The sequence below is a fragment of the Pinus tabuliformis genome, chromosome 2_2 (genome assembly GCF_031772625.1).
Source record: "Pinus tabuliformis cultivar Carrire ecotype Pingquan chromosome 2_2, CPIR1, whole genome shotgun sequence".
Lineage (NCBI taxonomy): Eukaryota > Viridiplantae > Streptophyta > Pinopsida > Pinales > Pinaceae > Pinus > Pinus tabuliformis.
In genome coordinates, this window is record NC_142300.1 from 1,232,267,258 (window position 1) to 1,232,289,781 (window position 22,524).

Sequence of the window (22,524 nt, forward strand, 5' to 3'; positions counted from 1 at the left end):
TATGGCTAAGAGAGTGCAGAGACCTTCTCGCAGATCTGGGTGATTGCGTTGGACCAACTAGCCAGCGAAGGAAGGCCATGCAACTGGTCCGACATGTTAGCTCTCAGGTTGAAGGAACAGGTGACATGAGCACGACATTTTCCCAAAGGTCAGCAAATAGAGATATACATGTATTCTTATATTCTAGATGCAATTTGTGCCCGTCAGCGATTCCTAGGTTTGAAGTGGGCATGGACACCTTTGAAAACCTTTGTGCACACTTATTGCAGATTTTTCTCTGAATGCAGCTTCTGTGCAATGATCACACAATTGTTAGACCACTTTGTCAACTCAGTGTACAAAATGATATTTGAGAAGGATCCACCTTGCATGTCGCAGGCAACGATGGAGGCATTGATCGACATAGAAGATTCATATGCCTCACCCCCTGGCACCTTCATATGGATGTACAATGCGGAGAAGCCTCTGCATGTTTTATCGAAGTTTTACATGCACAAGCTCCTCATGCAAGAAGTGGCGTATCACATCTTGACAGGGTTATCAACTAGACTGCATAGGAAGAAGAAGGCACATTGGCCCAATCTTACTTTGCAGATCAGGTTGTACGAGATACAGAATCTCAAGCATGTTGATGCTGAGACGAAAGAGTTCAAAATATTCACTTTTGGTATTAGAAGTTTCAATCCGTATGATCCGCATTGCTTTGTAAAGGACCACTGTGTGAGAGTGCATTTTTTGTGGATCCGCGGGGCGTGTTGTTGGCTTGAGGAAGACCCATGGAGTTATTGTCATAGCTTCTCCAGGCTCAATGAACTGGTTAGCATAGTTGTCGAATGGTTAGAAAAGCAACATCTCAAAGAGAACCATCATCAGCAGCAACAGAGGGTAACAGACCTATGCAGGACAAAGGAAAGAGAAAGGTTGATGACAACAGAGTCGACATAACAATGCCATAAGTTCAAAGCAGATCCACTCGTGATGAAAGAAGATTTGGATATTCAGCCTAAGAGGTCACGACGCGACAAGAGGAACACACAAAGGAAAAGAGATAAATGGAGGATGGAGGAAGCAGAGAAGGAGTTGCAGGAGTTGAAGCAGCAACTCCAGGAAGAACAGGAGCTGTGCAGAAGAGAGACGGAAGCGTAATAGGGACATACACAACAGGAGGTGCAACATGCATAGATCAACGAAACTGCACCCATACAGGTTATAGACTCATCTGAGCATCTGGAATAGAGTGGACATGGTGAGCCATCGCAGGGGCAAAACTTAGCTCAAGAAATTGAACAGATGCTAAAGCAGATGGCTACGAATGCAATGCAGCGAGAGTTAGATCAAGATACAGACCTTATGCCTAATAACCAAGAGGTCACTCCATCGACTTCACCAGATCTAGAAGCAGAGAATGTCACAAGCAATCAAGGAGACACAGAGATCCTTGAAGACAATCTAGAAGCAGAGATGCACATCATATCTTTCGACGAGTCACAACACAAAATTGTGTAGTCACGCAAAGTGCCTACTCCAGATGTCAACACATCTCCTGCGCAGTTTGAAGAATGAGTGTTCATATCCGATGTGCGCAAGCATCCAACAACATTGGTCGATGCTACCAGAGCATATGCTGAGGCTACCAGCTCGAGTGTTCGATTATTGATAGTAGAGAATGAGTGCATGGCCAAGGAGTTACAAGCGGCCAAGGAGGGAGGAGAACCGATTACATCATCCGCCAGAGCAAAGTTGAAGAGAGTGATATTGAATGAAGTATCATCCCTCAAAATAGTCATGCAGATGTTGTATTCCAGATTCAACACCATGCATAAGAAAACTGTCCACCTCAACGGTTGGCAGCAATGCTATGCTAGGAGAGCACATATCTTGTCAAATTTGCACACTGCTATTGACCACATGCAGACATGGACAATGAGATATAAAGGAGCCCCATTTCATTTGCCAAAGATGCTGAAGCCGAAGGCAGTAGAGTTGAAGGCACGCATCCGGAGTCAGATTTGGAATTATGAGGATCTCCTACAGCTCATCACCGATTTACAGGCTTTGCATGTAAGGGTATTCAGAAGCATGAATGTCATTGTGTGCACGCACGTGATCCCATCTATTGGCACACTCACCGAGGCAAAGTCGAAGAACCAAGTCCGAACGGCGCTGGACATGTACTTTGTTGAGTTGATGCATATAGCCACCAACGCAGACTTGGAGACCAATGCACACATTATGCATGAGTATGTTGCTGGTCTGATTGCACTCAAGACTATGAGGTGCATGTTAGCAGACAAGTTGGACAGAGGTGCCATATAAGTGCACCCGGACGAAGATGAGAGTTCGCTTTCAGTAGGATGTCATCATTGACCATGCAGACACCATCATAGACTACCAAGCTTGGCATTGGTTCGCCACCGTCGATCATCGCAAGGATGTTGAAGAGTTGGTCTTTCCGTAGTTTTCCACGTCTTAGTGATATCTTGCATGCCTTGCTCAATCCTATTTTGTCTCACATAGGTACATGTGCAGATCTTGTAAAAGTGAAAGACCAAGTGTCGATGGTCGAATGTAACAGTCATGTAGTAGTTGAAGAGTCATGAGGGTAGGTGAAGAGTCACAAAGGGGAATGTCAAGGTTCACCCCACCCTTTTCTATTTATAGAACCTCATAACTCATTGTATAAGTTTTTAGGAGCCAAGCTTCCTATAGGAGTATCTTAGAGAAATCTTGGAGTGTATTGTAACAAGCCTTGGCTTCTCCACATTGCATAGCTAGTATATCTCTTTGGAGGAGCAGGTAGCAATGACTGTAACGTTCCATTGTTGGAACTAGTGGTTGGTCATGGTTGCATGTATGATTGGAACTTTCAATTTCTTAATATAATAGAGCCAACATGTTTCATGCATATGTTGTTGTATTTCATTTGTCTTGGTTACATTAACATATATGTATCTGTTTGCTTATGCATGTATGTATGGACTCTTTCTATATATGTACGAATCTTGTTGATATGCGCTGTTGGTTTCACCATCACTTTGGATTGTTGGTTCACCTGCCTTCTAGCTTGTGATGTATCTTTTCTCGTGTGTTCCCTTCCAAGCTACGTGTTTCCACCTGTTTCCAAGGGGCACACTCATTTCACTTTCCATATGTTAAAACCCTTCATGCACCTTCCTTAGCTTGTTGCGCCGATCACACCCTTGCTACCAACAAGGACATCCTGCTTGCCTCTACGCACAATCGTGGTCAAGGCAATACCGTACGAACCACTTCTGGAACTCCTACACCAAATGGTCTGAGGTCTAGTTGGGGCTTCTGACCAGAGAGATCCCCTGACATGTTGGCAAGTCCAACATCGTCAACAGGTGGTTTGGTATATGCTTTATGGTGGCTGATATATGCTTTATGATGGTTTGGTATATGCTATATGATGTTTTGATATATGCTTAGATATGGTGTTTAGTATATGTTTTGATATATTCTTTTGGTATATGATTTGGTATATGTTTTTGTTATATATTTTTGGTAATATTGCTATATGTACATACATATATGGATGTAAATACCGCCATGAGATATGTTAGAAAGCTCCACTAAGAAGTATGGGTGTCATGTCATTATGATTATGTTGTAATGTTACTATGCTATCATGTGGTTATGTTATCAAGATGTTATGATGTCATGTGGGTTGGTACTCAGCAGGATAATCATTGTAAATACTGTAATGAGCTATGTTATCATGTTGTCATGATGTTTTTTTTGAGAAGATATTTCATTGTAAATATTGCATCGAGATCTGTTATAAATATCCATGAGCAGTATGCCTTCTTTCAGTAGGTTGCTAAGGTATATGTGTGATTGAACACCGAGGATAGTTTCCCAAGGTGGGGCGGGCGGGGGGGGGGGGGGGGTGTAACAGTCCTGGTGAAAATTCAATGTAATATAAGTTAAAAACAATAACCACAGTCGATGGGACACTTATTTCAAGCTGAACGTTGGGAAAGACATACTAGGGGGTGTTCATTTGGTTGTTGATGGCTAAGGAAATTGGCAAAGGCAATGGCTAAGGCTTTAGAAAGGAAAAACAACATTTTTCGCATAATTATTTATGAAAATAATGGAAATTAAGAGAAAAGGGATGTGAAAGGTCATAGACCGTATGTGAGGAGGAAATTGAAGGAAAATAATGGAAAATGAAAAAAATAGAGGCCTCATTCATGAAAAGGCTTCTAAGGATCAATTGGTAACCTTTTGTCAGTTGAGTTTTGGAGCTCTCTCATTATTCTCTCTCTCTCTCAGACTCTTGGACACTTAGAGTTTCTTGGAGCACTTTGGCTTTGGAGCAAGAAAAACAAAGAAGCCAAGAGGAAGCAAAGATCAAGTAGGGAAAGGTAGGATCAAGTAACTACAACACGATTCATTGCAGTTATCAACTTGCATGTGTATTTTCCTTGCTAGATTTGGAATGCATGGGATTGCATGTGTTTCTTTTCTACCATGACATGGGCTTTTCCAAGTGTGACAATATTTTTAGCCTAGCCTTACCATCTCATGATAGCTTTGATGAGATGGGTTCTCTCTTTCGGTTTATGTGGGAGGGCTGGACTAGATTTGACGCTGAGTGGGGTGGATCTCCGAATTGAAAAACACATGGTCGAAGTGGTCCCTGAACTGGACTGAGGATCACAAAGCCAATGACCTAGTAACCCCTAAACTGGACTGAGGATCACGAAGCCAATGACCTAGTAACCCCTGAACTGGACTGAGGATCACGAAGCCAATGACCTAGTAACCCCTGAACTGGACTTTGGGCTTTGGTAAAGCCAGATTGTGTTCCTTGGTGGGACTAACAATCGTTTCTCATGAATGACGGGATATACAATAAAGCCAAGTGGTGGATTTTCTCTCCGTTGGGCCTAGTGGGCCCGAGATGGGATGCACGGTAAAGCCTGAAGAGTATGTCTCAGTGTAGGGCCTAGTGATCCCTAGATCAGACTATGGATGCATGGTAAAACCTGAGACTAGGAGGCACTTAAATTCCTCACGGTGTAGGCAAAGAACTCTGGTGGCATCCTATTGTACTACAAAACAAACCCCCCCCCCCCCCCCCCCCCACATTTATAAAGAACAATAGTTAAGCTTAGGGCTATAAATGGGGACCCTTTTAAATTTTTAGGCCTAGGATAATAATAACTAACTCTATAAAATACCAAGAAAAACCTTGCAAAATGAACTAAGGATGAAATCCACATCACAAATTGCAAATCACACTTTTCTGCATGACTATGTTAAAACACCTTCAAAAATTTGCGATATGTGATTAAGTCTCTTGTTGCGATAACATCACCTTGTCATTTCACAATCACATTTTTCACTTCACATAGTTCACAAGAAACTTAACCATGCCATTAGAACGACCACAAATGATTTGCGAAATGTGATATCCGCAATCACATTTCGCTTGATGAATCCGGTAGCGCTATATTGTATCCCTTTAAAGACCGCGATGCACGATTAAGAGTGGTAAAATGTGTGGAATAATTACGTTTTAAATACCAAAACAAACAAGTTGACAGGTTAATAAATATTTAGAGGCTCGAGGAAGGATAATCATTTTCCAGGTTATGGGTAGTTATAATCGAATATCTCATTAAGCCTTTCTCACGATCCAAAGTCGTTTCAGAGAAGCTTTCAGTCTTAATTACCAGATATCATCTACGCTGATATATCTTGTCTATTTCAGGCAAGCGACAAAAAACATGTCACTAAGAAAGGTGATGCAGAAACATAGAAAATAGACCATTGTTGAATTTGAGTTTACAAAGATGGCTCCTATCTTCACTGATACAGTTTGTGATGCTACCGGAGGCGAAACAACTTGGAAAGTGATTTACAATAGGCTGGAGGATGAGCGTCCTAAAATCACTGTTACAAGAGCAACAACTAACTCAGAAAGGCCTTCAAAACTTTAATGCAGAGATGCTTCTTGTTCTTTCCTTCATAGGATAGGAGCAAGAGCTAAAATCCTCCCCTATACAAATATGATCAGGTGGGTGATCGAAAACCTTATCATTGAAGATAGACTGTTTAAGAATTCAAGGATGGAGCTCATAGGGTCATTCAAAGCAGAGGATTTGAAGAAGATGTACCACATGCCTGATCCGCAGGATATCTACGACAACACATTTGTGGCTAACTTCACAAAGAAGAACCCATACCCCTTCAATCTAATTCAGGGTTGGAGGGTGTTGGACAACAAATTCAAATATGACAAATCGAGAATGTATGCTATAGCCTGTTTGGAAAACCCCTACAACTTTGCAGCAACCATGATATGTAGTTTGTATGGGCTACCCCATAATACTAAGTTTTCAATAGAATGGATTCCTCTGATTGATGCCTGCGTCAATTCCCATATCATGTATTGGCCTTCCATCCTATCTGACAACGTAGCCACCACCATTAACGAATATCAACAGAAGAAAGCCTCGTTTTAGATTGTTAGAAAATTATATATTACAGAACAATGGAACACATAAAATATTGTAGAAATATAATCACAGAAAACGCATAAAACAAGAGAGACACAGATATACAATACCCTCATATATTAGGATTTGTATTGATTTTAGAAACCTGAATCAAGCTTACCAAAAAGACAATTTTCCCTTGCCTATTATGGAACAGATATTGCAATCAGTTGCAGGTTCCAAATTAATGTCCTTTCTAGATGGATTCTCAGGATATAATCAAATTCTTGTGCATCCAGATGACATATTAAAGACAACATTCAGGACCAAGTGGTGAACATATGCCTATCAGAAGATGCCTTTCAGACTCATTAATGCTGGTGCCACATTTCAACGTGCTATGGACATTGCCTTAAGAGGTCTAATCAATAAATCAATGGTTATTTACTTGGATGATATCACAGTGTATTCCAAGGATAGGAACAATCATTTAAGTGACCTGAAGCACATTTTTGAAAGATGAAAGAAGTATGGCGTTTCTTTAAATCCCAAAAAATCCTATTTTTTTTAAACCAGAAGGCAAAATTCTTGGGTTTATAGTATTCAAGAAAGGAATTTACATTGATCCTGATAGAGTCTAAGAGATTGAAAAAATTCCCCTCCCACACAACAAAAAAACCATGTAATCATTCCTGGGCCAAATAAATTTTGTAGAAAGGTTTGTCGTAGATTCTTCACAAATCATCCTACCCCTTCAAGCAATGATAAGAAAAAATGCAGTTTTCAGATGGAACAAGGATGAAAGAGAGTCATTTGAGTTGATTAAAAAAGCCATTATTATTGCTCTCTCATTGAAAACCCATGACTTTATCAAACCTTTTGTATTATATACTTTTTCATTTGATACATCATATGCCGCTGTTTTGACACAGCTAAACGATGAAAATATCGAGGCACCCATCTCTTTTTTCAGTTCTAACTTGCAAGGCGCCGAATTAAATTAGTCAGCTGTAGAGAAACAACCATTTGTTGTTTTCAAAACTTTGAAACATTTCAGAGCTTTTCTTCTTAAAACCCATATAAATATAGTTGTACCCTACCCTGCAATAAGACAACTATTGATCCAAAGAGAAGTAGGGGAGAAGAGAGCTAATTGGGTAACTGCACTCCAAGAATATGATGTAGAAATCGGGCCAGCTAAAATTGTCAGGGGCCAAGGTTTTTGCAAGATTTTAACAAGAGCTTCCCAATTACCACAGGAAGAATATCAAGGTAATGAAGTGCAAATATCAGAGGTAAGCCTCTATGATACACAATCACAATATGCTGATTTGAAATTTTATCTAAAAAATGGATATGCTTCTATGCAACTTAATTATAAAACAAAGAGAGATTTAAGATTGAAATCAAATCAATATGAACTAGTTAATGATGTATTGTTTAGGAAAAATTATGATTCAGTATTGTTGAGATGCCCAGAGAAACCTGAAGCCGAAAAGGTCATGTAGGAATTACATGATGGACCAGCTGGAGGACATTTTGGAGGAAATACCACTGCTCACAAAATCTTACATCCAGGATATTATTGACCAACAATATTTAAAGATGCACATGGATATGCAAGGAAGTGCAAAACTTGTCAAATCGCAGCTCGAAGAGAAAGAAATCCAACATTCCCTTTACAATCAATTAACATCCAACAACCATTCGAACAATGGGGATTAGACATAATTGGTGAGATTGTTCCTAACTCTTCCAAACAACATAGGTACATCCTTACAACTACTGATTACTTTACTAAGTGGTAAGAAGCTGTCCCATTAAAGATAGCTAATACAGAAAATATCACAGACTTCATTGATCAGTACATAACTAGCAGGTTTGGCTTACCCTCACCTTTAATGTTTGACAATGCATCTTACTTTTCTGGAAATACAATGGTAGAATTTACTCTTAAGCGAGGTTTCAAGTTGAAATATTAAGCCAATTATTATCCTCAAGATAATGGATTAGCAAAATCAACAAACAAGAACCTCATCAGAATTATCAAAAGGACTATTGATCAAAATCATAGGAATTGGTACAAAGCATTAACATTTGCTTTGTGGGCAGATATGATTTCTCAGAAAGCCTCTATTGGTTCTTCTCCTTTCGCTTTAGTTTATGGAAAATAAGTTGTTCTTCCCACAAACGTAGCAATCCCATCTCTTGCCCTAGTACAATTCATCAATGAAAACCCTTCATCTTCTCTCCAAGCTAGGCAATTTCAAATTATCAAGCTTGAAGAAGAAAGAGAAAAGGCTAAAGCAACCCACTTCCATCATTAACAATTAGTCAAAGCTTCTTTTGACACAACTTCTGCCAGTGAAAAAACTCTTGAAGTAAGCGACACACGAGGAAAAGGGTAGACATACCAAATTCCAAAGACTATGGCTTGGCCCTTTTCATATCATTGAAAAAATAGGACAATCAACATTTCTTTTACAAGAATTGTCAGGTAAAAAGGATTCTTTGCCTATTAATGGGAAAGTTTTGAAAAAATACTTCTCCTAGGAGATAATCTCTTCCAATTTTGTAACATATTGCTTTCTAGGAAAATAATGGTTAGCTAGTATTTATTTTTGGCTTTTCAAAATAAAATCTTTGATAACATTTCTGTTTTTCGCTTTTATAAGAAAGTAAGAATTAAAAGGAATAATTAGTAAATTTGAGTACTAAAGTAAACTTCATTTATTTGGAAAAACTTGATCTTGCTTAAAACATTTATTTTACGAAAAAACTCTTATCTTCATAGAATATGAAGGTTTTGTTATCAGTGAAGAAAAGAATCTTTAACCTAGTAAGGACTTTCTGCAGATCAGTATCTTAAAAAACTCTATCATTATCACCAAAAACTCTCAAAAGAGCAAATGATCCACCCCATCTGTTAAAATTTTCCTTTTTTCAGAGTGTAATTCTAAAATATATAAACTTAAAAGATAAAAAGTCTCATTACGATCTTGTTTACCCCCCGGTCTGAAAAACAATTGTATATACCTGAAGAAAAACCTTTTCTAGCTGTAAATAAAATGTTTAGAACTCATGTACAGAATTATCCACCTATGGAAGAATATAGATATGCAAATAAAAGATTTGTCAGAGGAGGAAAATGGCCGCCAAAAACAAAATTTTGTGTCTCTTCATCAATGTCCAAACAGCCCGCTACAAGAGCAGATTGTGCACCTCTTCTAGAACATGAATCACAAGAACCCAATGATCTGGAACAAGTATATCAAGTAGGAAATTATTTGACTACTTGGTGTTCTCATGCTGAAAATGTTCTAGACAATTTAGGACAACAAGCAGATCTGATAAATGAAAATTTAAAATTGTTGTATGAAGAGCAACAAGAAGAAAAGAGAGAAAGAGAGGAGAGAAGAAAAAGAAAAATGAAGAAGAAGGGTAAGAAAATCCCAAAATTTCATGTAGACATGACAGCCCCAAATTACTGGGATTTAGAAGAAGAAGTACCAGAAACAAGTGATGGAGAAGGGACTTCCAGAGACACTGGAAAATTAACCAGTGGATCTTCTAGAACATTTAAAGCAGAAAAACCTTTTGAATCTAAGAAGGAAGTCATGTCTTTAGAACAAGCTGCAATAAAGTTTCCATCCTTTATTATGCCATCAATAAAGAATCAAAACAAAGCTCACATCTTGAGAGAAGCTAAGTATCCTAGAGTTGAAGAAGATCTGTTTGCTACAAATTCTAGTGGTTACATTCTAGATTTAGATAACTCATCCAATCCTGGTGAGTCTATTAGAATCTGGATAGGAGCCTTATATCAAATGCAGGTCACAACAAGATTAGACAACGTGTCTATCATGATCTTAGCAGAAAAGAGGATGGCAGGAATAGTATTTGATTGGTGGATGGGAGGAACAGAAGCAGAGAGAATAACAGTCATGGAAGCAGGTTTAGCTACATTTGAAATGCTGTTAAAAACCCAGTTTATGCCAGAACCAAAAGATGAAAAGAAACAACTATTGACTGACCTTAGCCGCATGGAACTAAAAGATCTAAAATATTTAGATCAATTCGGTAAAGAATTTATGGCTAAAGTCTTTAAAGCTAATCTGTTTAATGATATTGCTCAAAAAGTTTCTTTCTTGTCAAAGTTGCCAGGAAACTTAGGAGATCTGATTATGAAAGATCTTGAGGTTCAAATGAAAAGTTTAGAACAAGTTTATTGGGTTGATCTTCTGTTTAGAGTGTCAGAAAAGGTCAAATATTTGTGTTGGCAGAAGAAGGCGCATGACATCACTCCAAGTTCAGATGTCTGCAAAACTGTATTACCATGGACACCTTTTAAATCAAAAAAGAAAAAATACAAAAGGTATGGTAGATACAAGCCCAAAAGAGTATCGAACCCGAAGAGACCTTTCAGAAAATTCAGATATTTGAAAAAGAGAACAGCTCCAAGAAACAACAATTGTTGTTTCATTTGTAAAAAGGAAGGACATTTTGCCAGAAAGTGTCCTCAGAAATCATCTAGTAAACTTAAAGCTTGTATAGAAATTGAAGAATTTCAAGATGATTGGTCTGTAGTAGAATCAGATGAAGAAATTTCTGATGTATATATTCTTACAGAAGTTTCAGATAATGAAGATGAAGAACCTGTACAGAAAATGAATATTTGTACAAATTGTTCTGATGATGATTTTTATAGTGAACAGCACTATAGTGATATAGAAAGTTCTTCAACTATTGAGTCATCAAGTGAGACAGAAGATGATTCAGATTCAGAATCCAATTCTGAAGAAGAATCAGAAGGAACAGAAGTATCAGAGAGGACAAATAGAGGTAAACAAATTGCATCATCTTTACCTCAATTCAATTCTTTATGCCCATTTGAGAAGAAAATTGCACCATCAACTAGTATACCTCTGCCAGAGATTTCAAGAAATGAACAAAATACTTTGTTAAAAAAGATTGTGAAAACAGAGAGCTTGATTTATATTCCAGTAGAAGTTCAAGTTAGAAATGAATGGATTTCAGTAGATGCATTTGTAGACACTGGAGGATCAAATAATCTAGTTCAACCATCTTTGTTCAAATCTCTCTGGAAACCTTTAAAGAATATACTAGTTTCAGAAACAATTGGAGGATCTGTCCAGCTCACACATTATGTAGACAATATTTCTTTAAAAGTTGGAGGGAGTATTGTAAAAATCTCAGCAATTCAGCACTATGACCCTTCAGCAAGTTTAATGTTAGGCATGCCATTCATAAATTCTGTGCTTCCAGTAACTATCAGCCAAGATAAGCTGATAATAAATCTGAAGAAAAAGGCTATATCTGTGCCTAGACTAAGCATTGCAAACTCTGAAGCTAGGCATGAGAATAGACAAAAGAAAGTAGGGACTAGAAGGCCAACTAAAGATTCAAATGATTGGCAAGAGGTCCTACAAATCTATGAAGCCAGAGCAGAAAAAATAAATAAACAATCAGCATGCATTGAAGAAAACTGGTCTACAGAACAAAGAGACATTTACCAGAGACTTCTGAAAAGCTGCTCGGACAACCCGCAACAGTTTTGGGAAACAGAGAGTCCAATGCAAGAGATAGTCACCTTACATGACAATGGAGTAAAAGGAAAAGTGATTCCTTGCACACCATCAGATGAACAAGAAATGAGGAATCAAATTCAAGAACTACTAAAAATGCAGCTAATAGAAATCAGTGAATCTCATTATGCATGTTCTGCATTTCTAGTTAGAAACCATTCTGAGATAGTAAGAGGTAAACCACGGATGGTGATCAATTACAAACCTCTTAATGCAATTACTCAGAATTTTAATTACCCATTGCCAAGACCAGAAGTAATTATGCAGAAGATTCAACATAGTAAGGTGTTCAGTAAATTTGACATGAAGTCAGGTTACTATCAGATACAGATTCAGCCAGAAGACAGGCACAAAACAACTTTCATATGTCCAGCAGGATTTTATCAGTGGAAAGTTGTTCCATTTGGGTTGAAGAACGCTCCAGCCTTCTTCCAAAGAAGGATGGATTATATTTTTGCCAAATATGACTTTATAGTTACATATATAGATGATATTTTGATCCATAGTCCAGATGTACATACTCATTTGAAACATCTAGAGATTTTTCTTGAAGAAGTTAAAAAACATGGTATAGTTCTGTCAAATACAAAGATGTCCTTATTTCAGGATAGCATTGATTTTTTGGGGATAAATGTTGCAAATGGTTCTATTCAAATGCAGCCCCATGTGTTAACAAAATTGACACAGTTTCCTGATGAACTGAAGGACAAAAAGGCAATCCAAAGGTTTATTGGAGTTCTGAACTACTTGCATAAGTACATCCCAAATCTCTCACAAAAGACAGCTCCTATAAGAAGACACAGTGACGGAGGATGGTCAGAAGAAGCCACTGAAGCAGTAAAGAAACTCAAAGAAGAATGTCAACATCTGCCAAAGCTTCAACCACCAGGTGATGGCTTATTAATTTTACAAACTGATGCATCTCTTGATTTTTGGTCAGCTGTATTATTAGAACAAAGAAGAAATAGCAAAGGAGAGATTGAAGAAAATCTATGTGGTTATGCTTCCGGAGAGTTTACAGCCAGTCAGAAAAACTACTTCATAGCTGAAAAAGAAACATTAGCTATCTTCAACGGGATTCAGCGGTTTGAGGTATATCTAACCCCGGTCAAGTTTTTAATCAGAACAGACTCCAAAAATTTTAAATATTTTCTGACAGCAAAGATTTCAAGACAACTTGCAAAGGGCAGGATTTTGGCCTGGCAGATCTGGTTTCAGCAATTTGAATTTGACGTCGAGTGGATACCAGGTAACTCGAATTTCTTGACAGACGTTCTGACCAGAGACATGAGCAAGATGTTCATAACTTGTAAATATTCAGTTTTTGAGATTCCAGGTAAAGGCCCTGCAGATGATAGTTTTGCCACCTTTGTAGATAGATTTCGAATCTTAGAAAATTATGCAAGTTTTGTGACAGATGAAATCAAGAAATTGGTTGGTTTTAGACTAAGAAGGAATTGGTGGATCAGAAAATGCCAAGCATGGCAGTCAAAAAATCTGGGTATATCTCTAGGCCTTGATGAAAACTTGGTGAAAGTATTTTCTTTACCAAATATGAAGGTTAAGCTTTTCTTTAGAAGCTTATCTGATTTATGGTCTAGCATCTACACAGACGAAATGATCTGGACACTCAGAGTCTTGAATTACTATCAGATCATAGGCAGTGTTGACTTTGCCCTTAGTATTTTCACAGGTGCCAAAATTCTGGATTTAGAAGAAATTCCCATAAAAGAAGAAATGGTAAAGTATCTGCTTTCTCTAAGAATTCCAGATATATTTGAGGAACTAGAATCCTCTTTCCTTCAAAGGATTGATGACAATTATGCAAATACTGATACGTTCCCTCAGTATGAAATATTTGAGAAATTTGCAGATTGGAGAATACAAGAAGGAAAATGCAGAAAAATTCAAGTGACCAGAGTATCTCAATGCATACAAAGATCCCTCCAATATTTGAAGACATATGCTTATCAGTGGGATTTTCATAGTTTGAGAATGAGAGATAGCATAGAACCAAATCCTTTCTCTCAAATCTTCAGTCATGAAAGGATTGGTAATTCTGAATCTGGTAATAATCAAGAGTTAATCAAACAGCATGCTGAATGGTTCCATGAGTTTGGAAATTTGAAGTTGGTTGAAAAAATTCAAATTCTTAATAAAATGGATAGCCTGCAAGGACAACCAAAAGCTTTAAAATTTGCAATTAATCAAAAGGCATTAATCACCATCTCAATTATATCTCCAAATTGGAACAATAATGTCATCCACATCATTAGCTTGATGATCTCTAAAAGAATATGCACGTCAATAATTTTTGAGTTGGGATGGCAGCATAAAGACTGTTTGAGCGAAAACTGCAGGTTATGGGTACAACACTCTATTGAAAGCTCCACTAATATGTTTCAGATATTTAAATGGGAATCATTAGATGGGATAGAATTGGCAGTACAAAGATCACCAGCAGCACGAAATGCGTTTAAAGATTCTTTTCTCGATATTGAAATAAGTGCTCTTCCTTTTTTGAACAAGTGGGAAAAACAGGAGTTGATGCATACACCACTACAACCAGGACTTCACAAAATCAAAACAAAAATCATAAAAGGAGAATCGTCATCCACAGCATCTCACAGTATGACAAAAGAAAAAGGAGAAATGACAGATGCACAAGATCCAAACGAGGGAATCGAAGAACAGTATAACCGACTCATGAACAGGTACAATCGACAACTCATTGATGAGTACGAGCCATCCGCCGGATCGTCCGAAGAAGATTTATGGGAGACAAGGAGTCCTACGGGACCTTGGTAAAAGAAGATCGTGATATAAGAATCTCTTGTCAGCAATGTAATAATGTTGGTTACATGTTGTGACAGGAATCTTTTGTACAAAAGAAAGATTGAGTAGACACCGTCGGTGGAAAAAGATACCGACAGGACCCTCAATTATTTCTACTTTATGTCATATCTTAGCTAAGTTTAGATTCGTTTTAGGTCTATATAAGAAAGAGTCTCTACGAGTTCAAGGCATCGTTCGATTGAGAGCATGTGTGTTGTAATGAACTCTGAGGCATTTCTGTTGTAATAAGCTTTGTATTCTGTTCTTGCTTTTTATTAATATCGAAGCCTTCTGGGCCGTCTGTCTGAGGACAGTTCTGCACGTCTGAGGATAGTTTCTGTTTTCCGAAAGAGGTTGAACTGTAAGGCGCTGGAGTGAAGACCCGTGGAGAGAGGTCGTGAAGGACTCGTGCGTGTTCCCTGAGGAGAAGAACTAGAGAGTCAGACTATTTTTTTTTCAGAAAGCTGCGGGATTTTGAAAGTAAGTCTTGAATACCCATAGCAGTCCTGAATACTCATAGCTTCATCTTGTTTATTCTGTTGAATTGCTCCGTTTTGAACGGTCACCCCCATTTGGTATCAGAGCCTTGAAAACGAACCTGTATAATTCTATAGACAGAACCTGAGAAGAGCCAGGAGCATTTGAAAGGCATCTTTGTTTTACATTGTGCTGAGTAAATAAAAGCTTTATCAGTCTATTTTTGGAATAGAATTATACCAATACTGTATATCAAATGGGGTAATAGCTAATGATCTCCTCGATCAAAAGACAAGGGGTCTCATCAAGAGCCAGCGTGTTTAGTTTAGTTACAACTAGCGAATGGCATTGTCATTAGTAGGTTACCATGCCTATACAATGTCTTTTAAGAAACCAAAAAAGAAAAAGATTACATTCAAAAGGGAAAAAAGGGACAAAGTCCAAGTGAGATTTAATCCAAGAGAATATTATTTTGAAATTTGAAAATTCATACAGATGGGATAATGAATCATTGTTGGTTAAAAGATAACCCTGTTGAGGCTATGAACGTCTGCTGGAAGTAGAGGCTCTATCTGTGATAAATGAGTAAACACAAAAAAAAAAACTAATCTACAGAAGACATCTGCTATATTATTTTAAACCTTATTATTGGTTGATGCAAACATTTATACTTCTATCTTTACAACGGTAAAGTAATTAAGTAAATAAGCTAAGTAAGTAATGATGATTCCAGAGAAATTTTGTTTACGTTATAACTCATGTAATCATTATTCTTATAACTCTAATTACTTTGAAAGATTTTATAAATTTCAGAAAACTACTCAGAGGTAACTGGTTCTGCCAAGTTAATCGCCAATTGTTGTATTATGAAACAACCCCCCCATTTATAAAGAACAATAGCTAAGCTTAGGGCTATAAATGGGGACCCTTTTAAATTTTTAGGTTTAGGATAATAATACCTAACTCTAAGAAAATACCTAGCAAAACCTTTCAAAACGAGCTAAGGATGAAATCCACATCGCAAATCGCAAATCACACTTTTCCGCATGACTATGTTAAAACACCTTCGAAATCGCATTTCGCACTTCGCATAGTTCACAAGAAACTTAACCATGCCATTAGAACGACCACAAATGATTTTCAAAATGCGATATTGTGATATCCGTAATTGCATTTCGCTTGATGCATCTAGTAGCACTATATTGTATCCCTTTAAAGACCGCGATGCGCAATTAAGAGCGATAAAACATGTGGAATAATTATGTCTTAAATACCAAAACAAACGATTTGACAGGTTAATAAATATTTAGCAGCCTGAGGAAGGATAATCATTTTCTAGGTTATGGGTAGTTATAATCGAGTATCTCATTAAACCTTTCTCACGATCCAAAGTCATTTCAGAGAAGCTTTTAGTCTTAATTACCAGATATTGTTTGCGTTGATATATCTTGTCTATTTCAGGAAAGAAGCAAAAGACATGTCACTAAGAAAGGTGATGCAGAAATAGAGCAAACAGACCATTGTTGAATCTGAGTTTACAGAGATGGCTCCTCTCTTCTCTGATACAATTTGTGATGCTGCCAGAGGCGTAACAACTTAGGAAGTGATTTATAATAGGCTGGAGGACGAGCGTCCTAAAATCACTGTTACCTGAGCAACAATTGACTCAAAAAGGCCTTTAGAACTTCAATGTAGAGATGCTTCCTGTTCTTTCCTTCATAGGATAGGAGCAAGAGCTAAAATCTTCCCCTATACATATATGATTAGGTGGGTGATCGAAAACCTTATCATTGAAGATAGGAAGTTCAAGAATTTAAGGATGGAGCTCATAGGGTCGTTCAAAGCAGAGGATTTGAAGAAGATGTACCACACACCTGGTCCGCAGGATATCTATGACAACACATTTGTGGTTAACTTCACAAAGAAGAACACAGACCCCTTAAGCTAATTCAGGGTTGGAGGGTGTTGGACAACAAATTCAAATATGACAAATCGGGTATGTATGCTATAGCCTCTTTGGAAAACCCCTACAACTATGCAACAACCATATTATGTAGATTGCATGGGCTACCCAATAATACTAAGTTTTCAATAGAATGGTTTCCTCTGATTGACTCCTGTGTTAATTACCATATCATGAATTGGCCTTCCATCCTATCTGACAACCTAGCCACCACCATTACCGAATATTGATAGAAGAAAGCCTTCTCTTCAGATAACCTCCATGCCTTCTATTTTAGTGCCTACATTATGGATGCTATCTGTTTTTTCACGACATTTCCAACCATGGGTTGGAAATGGACCTTACAAGATCCTTACCCAATCCATCTCAGTCATAAACAAATATGGGAATCAAATTACATACCTCACTTCTATAAGATATTCCATGTTGTTGTGTTGCCCCTACATCAAATAATTTTTAATAAGAAAGCCCCTAGGTTTTCCCAAGAAGCCACAACATATGTGTTTACTGTCGGCAAGTATTTCATTGATGAGTGGTTCACCTACATTAGGGTTTTTGGTAGCACAACTAATCTACATGTCCTTTCTTTATATGTTTCTGATAAGTTGTTAGCAAGAGATATTGCCTACCAGATTGTGGGAAGGGGCCTGACTAAAGTTCTTAAAGACAACAAGAAGTCATTATGGCCCACTTTCCTTGTCAAATGCGGTTCTTTTGCTTTATCCAATTTTTTTCATGATACTAAGGAATCAACACATATGGAAGCCCTCATGCTTCATACATTGCCTAAGAGGCAATTTGATCCAAACAAAGTGGTATATACTGTCACTACTAGACTAAAGCTCAAGCCATACAATCATGAAGACAATTATTTTGAGGATTTGTTACAGTGGGCCGTATCCTTTGAACAAGCGTTCAAATGGGCAAAGGCAAATCTGAAACCTGAATATTTTCAAAGATTTCAAGAATGCAGAGATGAGAGGCTCCGAGTAATCCCAATGCATCTATTAAAGCCTAAGGATAAGTCTACACCAAGTGTCACTATTGATAGTGGAGGTCCTAGCTCTCAAGTAGACTCTCAGGTAAACACTGAGAAGACACCAGACACAGGGAAACCCCAAGACGTAGAAAACACAATTGAGTCCAACAGGAAGTCAACTGAGAAACAAGTGATAAGCACCCTGACTACAGAGATTAGTTCAGAGGCCAAAGGAGAAAGTTTGGAGCAGGAGTGGGATTAGTTTAATCAGAAATTGCAAGGCACTCCCAAAGCCTCAAATACCCAAGAAACAGAGGAATGTAAAACTCCTCTGCATATTCATAAGGATACAGAGCCCAAGTCTATCGGCGAACAATCCACACCTATGGAGGAACAAGTGACAACGTCCCAACACACTAAAATTATCCCTGCTCTGCCCACATCAGAAATCATTCTGAAAGTAACTGAAATACCTCCACTTGATATGTTCTATAACCCTCTCCACAAGGTTGCAATTAGAAGGAAGAGAAAAAGGAGAAGGGTAGATACACCTGAATTCCCACCCAGAAATGAGCCGATGGACGTTGTTTGTAAGGATATTCCTTTCAATCCGGCCGATAACTTGACTAGACTATCACAGTTCACAGGAGCATACGCATCGGTAAATATGGACAAGGCTACTGAGGTCTCTACTTTACTAAGGGAGAAAGAGGAGAGAATTGCGCAGCTCGAACAAGAGCTCGAGGCAGAGAAAGCAAGCGCAAACAGGCACGTAGCTGAGAAACTGGAACAATTGCAGCAAGACATGGAGGTCCCGAAAATAAGCCATGAAGCCAATATATTAGCCAAAAATATGCAACTCCAGGAAATGTAGCAATCCATGGAAAGATACAAGGATGTTCCCACTACCGAGGAGTTCATTAAAGAGGCCCTGGAATTAAATTCCCTTCTAGTGAAACAACAGGAGTATTTTTGCTAGAAGATGTCACACATTACTCCCTATCTAACTACTAGCGACCAGCTGACAGATAAGGCAATCGACCAGAGAACGAAGTTTAACGATTTAAACAACAAAATCTCTGAGTTCATCGAATGGTAGGAAACAGAAGATGGAAGGAAAGCTAATCTACCCAAGATTGAGGAAACTCATAAAGACATTCTCTTCACATATTGGGATGCCAGAATCAAACAGGCCAAGTTAGCAGTCGCAAGGGCAGCCAGATTATCAAAAAATATCATCAAGGCAGTGAATCACATCCTATTCGCCACCAATCTCATTAAAGAAGGCAATATGAAAGAAATGCCCGATTTAAATGCTTTGTATAAAGGCTAGCAAGAAAAGGCGAGGAATCAAAGAGAGGCAATTACAAAACTAACCACGACCAACTGGGAGTCGTATTGGCAGTATCTTGTTAAGCCACATAGCTAGATTATGACTCTTAACTGTTCCCTTCATACGACTCAAAGGATGCTGCCACCGCTCACCGATGCGATCTTCACAAGACAGCTTAGGACTCACTTCGGGGCACCTCCTCAAATTCAACTGATGACTGATATTTGCGATTTAAAGGACACGCTGGCAGACAACAAGTCATCCTCTCAGTTTTGTTTATTTAGCCTTTGTTTATTTTTGGAGTTAGTTCCCTAGTTAGGAGGAAGGTTGTTTGAAACCTCCTCAAATTTTGTATAATCTATTTTTGCACATTTAGTTAGAATAGTATTTATACCCTTCTCAAGCATTTAGAGAAGGGTCCAGAATTTTATCAAAAACATTTTCAAAGAATGCACTATTGTGAGTTTGTGAATGCTTTGGTGAAATTATGGAACATGATCTTTTCTTTTAGATATCAAACTACTTTCCTTTGTTGATGCACTTTTGTATTCTTGGGAGATAATTTGATTTGAGGAAATAGGTTGGTCTATTTCATTTGCCAAATGAGCTGGACTTCACACATATGGTACTATTATCGTGTATGATTGATTCTGTTTACATTTAATTAGTGGAAAAACTTTACTTTCATGAATTATATGTGAGATTTATTGTTTCTGTTAAGCGTTAATTTCACTTTTGTATGATGCCTAGCTGAAGTTGTGATTTTCATATATAACTCATCATATATGCAATATATTTCATAAATTTCTTTGACTAACTATTTAGTCAAAGGAACTATCTTTTACGTTATCATCTCTGTTTAGTTGTGTTCAATCTTTATTATCACATGTTAAACATATATCTTTATAGATTGCATACCACATAAGAATACCCGGGTTTATATTAGAATAAGTTAGTTAGAGAAATTGCATTATAGAATAGGTCACTTATATTATCATTATTCTATTGAAAAGCACTCATGTACCACCCACTCTCATCTTAAAACCCACAGTGGGAAACTGGTTCCATTATCCCCAGTCGGAGTCACCACTTTAAACAGAAAAGGAGCTATCTTAAGGTCCAGACCGGGTGGTTATCCCCCATGTTTCGGCAACATAATTCTGAGGCCACAACACATCCATGTTGATTAGTGTTTTTGATGTGTTCTGTGAGTCCCACATTCATGCTTGGAATATGGCAGGGGGGTGATTGGTTGAACGTTGAAGAGAGACTTGGCTCAACCAATCTATGGTCAGGTGGAACGTGGTAGTCCCATCTCCAGTTGGTTCATTACATTCATTGAGAAATTCATTCCTTTGATTTTCATGTGTAAATGCACTGATGTATATATGGATTTTGATGGATGATATGTTTATGGTATTTCTATTCCTATTATGCTGGTTATATGTACGTTTTATGACAACAACTATGTATGGATCTTAGCATGTTTTTACTTGTATACGAATGGATAATGTGTCAATGACCTAATAGATGATAATGAAACAATTGACATGAGGGAACAATGGTTCATAGTGATTCTTAGATAAGTATTAGAACCCTACACTTAATTATGTTATTTAAACCTGTAGGTTACATGTTGATGATGTGTTTGACGAAATGCCTGCCATGGCTAGTAGGGGTCTGGTTATGGTCTTGTTCAGTTTATTTCTTTTGCATCATTTTTTCCCTGTATTTTTACTAATTCTAATATATCACTCCATTCTTGGCAATGGCCTGGGCTCTGGGCCTAAAAAAGTGGCTTAAAGCTCGGGGTCACTTAGCACATAACTGACAATTTTGGTCTTTAGTCGCTGGCAGGCAAGCCTGTGAGAGTGACTTTAGGTTGTTGGTCACTCCCTTGCCCATAGCATGAGATCGACTATGGCCTAAGAGGTCCAAAACAACAATGGGACCCAAGGACAGGCTATTTGAGTAGATGACTTGTCTCCTGAGGTTTTTGTTGATAATGTTGGATGACTATTTGTGATGTTTCATTGATTCCACTTTATTAAGGTGACATAGGAGGTCGAATCCGATCATAATAGTCTCTCGTCTCATTTTCACCCCAGTTGGCATGGTTAGTTGGGTGGATGTGGGAGGAGGGTGTTACATTATGATACTCATGATAGAAAGCCTTTGTGCGAGCCATCTTGCATAGTAGCCAACTGATATGGCAGGCACACTAATAATATTACGTTGCAATCTCTTAGGGATCTAGTCGACCCTAGTCTCGACTATGCCCTGGGTCAACCCATCCATGTGACGCTCGACCTTTGCAAGAGTCTCGACCACATTGAGATCTTGCAATACCTCTCGTCCCCTTGGAGTAACATGTACTCCAACTGGTGCTTATTGCGGGTATCTAGCACGGTGAAGATAGGATGAACCCACAGGTTGAACAGGTCCAACATGTGCATGTAAAAATCGATAGTTAGTCTCGGATACATAAAAAAAATAAAATAAATTGTAAAACTTAAAACTCAAAGAATGATCAAAATGTTTTTGTTTTACCCATGGAACCCCATAAGGAAGCACGAGCTCTAGATCTTCGCGGAAATCCATCCCTACGTATGGATAGTCTTCTATCATAGTGAGTTGCATGCACAACCATCAGAAGAAGACTGGTGTGAAGCTCATAGATGATAGACCTACATGTATGGACATGAGATCCACCCATCTCCTCATCCGTGGGACTCTTAGATCTATGGGCTTGAGCGAGACATGTTGTGGTCAGAGCAATGGTGTAACACCCTCCTCCCACATCTACCCAAGTAACCGACTAACCGGGGTAAACATGTGACGAGAAGTTACTATGATATGAT